The sequence below is a fragment of the Pristiophorus japonicus genome, unplaced genomic scaffold, assembly GCF_044704955.1.
Source record: "Pristiophorus japonicus isolate sPriJap1 unplaced genomic scaffold, sPriJap1.hap1 HAP1_SCAFFOLD_104, whole genome shotgun sequence".
Taxonomy (NCBI): domain Eukaryota; kingdom Metazoa; phylum Chordata; class Chondrichthyes; family Pristiophoridae; genus Pristiophorus; species Pristiophorus japonicus.
In genome coordinates, this window is record NW_027250691.1 from 2,317,732 (window position 1) to 2,322,209 (window position 4,478).

General features: G+C 43.5%; 1 non-coding gene across 1 annotated transcript; it reads left to right on the top strand.

Annotated features, from left to right (window-relative positions):
* The first annotated feature begins 3,574 nt into the window (after nt 1–3,574).
* trnav-aac (transfer RNA valine (anticodon AAC)) lies at nt 3,575–3,646 on the top strand. The gene has a single exon. It is a non-coding gene; the product is annotated as a tRNA-Val (tRNA).
* The last annotated feature ends 832 nt before the right edge of the window (nt 3,647–4,478 follow it).

The window sequence follows — 4,478 nt, forward strand, 5'->3', positions numbered from 1 at the left end:
CCCCGAAAGCCAGAAAGAAGATGAAATGCTGACTCCCTTTCTGCCAAAAATTCCTTTCATAAACATTTCCCTGACCGAAACTTCACAAAAGAAAAATGTTCCTTTCAAAGTCATTGATCCTGAATTATGACGCAGCCGAATTTTCTGAATCAGTTGCCTCTCGATGTGTCAACTCAAACCATGTTCCTTTGCAATATTGTGCTTCCATGCACGATATTAAATGTGCCACGAACTTATATAATCACAGAATAAGGGAATGGTTACAGAATGGAAGAAGGACATTCGGTCCATCGAGCCCATGCCAACTCTCAACGAGTCCCACTTGCCCATCATTTACCCGCAGCTGTGCATTTTTTTTTCTTTCAGATCCTTATCCAACTGCCTTTTGAAAGATAAGATTAAATCAGCCTCCACCGCCCTTTAAAGCATTGTATTTCAGATTCTAACTGCTTGCTGCGAAATGGCCACCGTCAGTTCCCATCTGCAAAGTCTGAGAAACACGGGATCAATTGCTGCCACACTCACAACCTTGTTAACTTAAGCACCTTCATTCTCTCCTCGGAACGCTCGCTCCTGGAGTGCAGTCAAACTGTTGAGGTTAAAGCTCTGGTTATGTTCCCAAGACTGCTTTTGCCATAGCGTTTCCATAGTGTAGTGGATATCGCGTTCGCCTAACACGTGAAAAATACCCGCTTCGAAACCAGGTGGAAGCATTTTGCAAACGTGTTCAATTATTGATAAGAAAAAATTGAATAATTCATATTCGTGGTTAACTGAGTGTCGTGTCTCATGACGCTGTTGCAATTGTTGATTTCTCTGTAAAATGCTGTACACACTGAAACTCTACAACGTGTTTCTCACTCCCTCCCGTTTCCAGCCCTGACGGTGGAGAAACGCCATCACAAAACTGCACATTCCGTGCATTCAGTTCAGCTGTGAGAGATTATTTAATAATCCTGCCGCGCCGCCTCGCTTCACAACAGAAAACCAAAGCCACAAACAAACCCATCGACTAATCGCTCTTCCCCAGCTCCAGAGTGAGTGAGGGCGGGACCAGCCCCAACATTCCGGTGCCGCATCTCCAATCAGCCGCTGCCGGCGGAAAACGGCGAATGTAGCATCAACACTTTTTCCGCCCATCATTGGGCTACAACATGCCACGGTTCGAGCGAAAGCTTCCCGCAGACAAAACAGCAGCCTCTTAAGACTCTTAATCGCTGGTTCCTGAGTTCGAGCCCCAGCTTGCATGAACATGTTGCTACTGGAAACACTATGAATTAGCTGATCGCCTCATTTTGCATCATGTAAGTAATGCTAACCGATAATTATATAATCATAGACGATTACAGCATGGAAGGAGTCCTTTTCGGCCCATCGTATCTGCACCGGCGACAAATGTCCAGTTTTAGGTGTGTAACACTGCACCTTATGGCATTTCAAGTGCACATCCAAGTACTTAATAAAAGTGATGAAGGTTTCTCCCGCCACCTCACTTTCAGGCAGTGAGTTCCAGACCCCGGCAAACATCTGCATAAAGAATGTTCCCTCCACATCCGCTTTAACCCTAATACTAATTACGTTTAATTTATGCCCCCTGGTTGTTGATCACTCAGCTACGGCAAGTAGGCCCTTTTTATCAACAATATTAAGGCCACTCCAAATTTTGTACACCTCAATGCTGTCACCCATCAGACTCCTCTGTTCCAAGGAAACCACACCCAGCCTATCGAATCTGTCCTCTTAACAAAGTTGTTCCACTGCCGGCAACATTCTACAGAAATCTCCTCCATACCCTCTTTAGCGCAATCACGTCCTCCCTTCAATACGGTGACCACAACTGCACGGAGTACTCCAGCTGTAGGCTAACCAGAATTTTGCAATTTTATGACATAACCCACTTGCTCTTCTATTCCATGCCTCTGCCAATAAATGAAAACATTCGGTCTGCCTTCTTCATAAAACTTATCCAACTGGCCAGCATCCTTCAGGTATCTGTGGACATGCAGTCCCGGTTCCCTTTGTTCCTCTATATTTCTCAATGTCCTACCAGATGATGTGTATTTGCTTTCCTTGTTCGCCCTCCAAAAATGTACAATCCCACACGTCTCTGGATTAAATTCCATTTGCCACTGTTCTGCCCACCTTACCGATGATTGATGTCTTCCGGTAGTCTCCAACTTTCTTCTTCATTTTCAACAGCACTGCCTATTTTACTATCACCTGCAAACTTCTTAATCATAAACCCAATATTCAAGTTTAGATCATTGATAAATATCAGAAAAAACAATGGACCTAGCACTGAAAACTGCAGAACCCCACTGGAAACATCTTTCCAGTCACAAAAACTCCCATCAAACATTAACCTTTGCTTCCTGCCTCTGAAGCAATTTTGGATCCAATTTGCCACTTCGCCCTGGATTCCATTGGGTTTTACTTTCATTACCAGTCTGCCATGTGGGACTTTAGCGAAAGCATTAATAAAATCCATACACACGACATCGTACGCACTGCTGATCGACCCTCCTGGTGACCTGCTCCAAAAGTGCATTCAAGTTAGTCAAACGCGATCTTTCCTTAACATATCGTGCGGACTGTCCTCATTTACCAGTGCCTTTCGAAATGTAGAGAATGTGTCATCGTTAAATGTTATCCTGCTTTCACGGGAAAACATAATTAATTAACTGATGGTCTTCATTTGCACAACTAAAGAAATGTGAACTGAAGGAAAATCCTCAATAAAATAATTGTCTGTGCTCTGCAATTAACCTCTTAATCCATTTTAGAGACTGTGCTTTAGTGGTCTGCTCCAAAATGTTCATTGCTGGTAACAATACATGAGACTGGGGATACAGTGAGATGGACTGTAGAGCAAGTGAATGGTGATTGTGAAACAGCATAAAAAATATACATTCTGGAAGAATAACATTGAGAAGAAATGTGACGCCAACATCCAGAAGCAAGATTAAATACTGAGTCCCTTTCAGCAAAAAATTCCTTTCATAAACATTTCTCTGACCGAAACGTCACAAAACAAAAATGATGCTTTTTAAATTCATTAAACACGAATTTTCGTCGACTGAATCTTCTGAATCAGATGCCTCGAGCTCTGCCGACTCAATTCATGTCGCTTTGCAATATTCTGCTTCCATGCACACTATTAAACGTGCCACTAACTTATAGATTCACAGAATAAGCGAATGGTTACAGTAGTGAAGAACCACACTCGGCCCGCCGAGCCCATGACAACTCTGAACTAATCTCACCCGCCCTGACATTTACCCGCAGCTGTGCAATTTTATTCCTGCGGATACTTATCCAAATCCGTTTTGAAACATAAGATTGAGTCTGCCTCCCTTTTAAGCAGTGTATTCCAGATTCTAACCACTTGCTGAGGAATGGCCACTCCTGTTCCTATGTACAAAGGCAGAGAAACACGGGATCAATTCCTGCCACACTAAAAACCTTGCAAACGATAGAACTGTCATTCACTACTCACAGCGCAAGCAAATGAAGTGCAGGCCAGCTGTTCAGCTTAAAGCTCTGGTTATTTTCCCAACACTACATCTACCACAGCGTTTCCATAGTGTAGTGGTTATCACGTTCGCCTAACACGCGAAAATCCCTGGTCCGAAACCGGGTGGAAACATTTTGCAAACGTTTTCCATTAATGATTATAACAAATTGAATAATTTATCTTCGTGGTTCAATATTAACAGAATGCAGTGTCTCATGATGCTGTTGCATTTGCTGATTTCTCTGCACAGTTATGTACATACTCAAACTCTACACTGTTTCTCACTCCCTCCAGTTTGCAGCCCTGACGGTGCAGCAACCCCATCTCAAAGCTACACATTCTGTGCGTTGAGTTCAGCTGTGAGAGATTATTAAAGGATCCTGACACGCTTCATCGAAAATCAAAACCACAAATAAACCCATCTACTAATCGCTCTTTCCTAGCTCCAGAGTGAGTGAGGGCGGGACAAGCCCCAACATTCCAATCCCGCACTCTCCGATTCACCGCTGCTGGCGGAAAGCGGCGAATGCAGCATCAACTACTGTTACCGCCCTTCACTTGGCTACAAAATGCTACGGTTCGAGCCAAACCTCCTCGTTTACTAAACAGCAGCCTCATAAAAACTCTTCATTCCTGGTACCTGAATTCGAGCCCCAGCTTACACGAACGTGTTTTCACTGGAAACACCATTAATAAACCGATCGCCTTGTTTTGCATCATGAAAGTAAAGCTGACCGATAGTATTTAATTATAGAAGTTTACAGCATGGAAGGAATCCTTTTCGGCCCATCGTCTCCGCACCGGCCAATAAATGTCCAGTTTTCGGTATGTAACCCTGCAACTTACGGCTTTTCAAATGCACATCCAAGTACTTTTTAAATGTGGTGAGGGCTTCTACCTCCATCACACTTTCAGGCAGTGAGTTCCACACCCTCACAAACATCTGGATGAAGAATGTTCCATT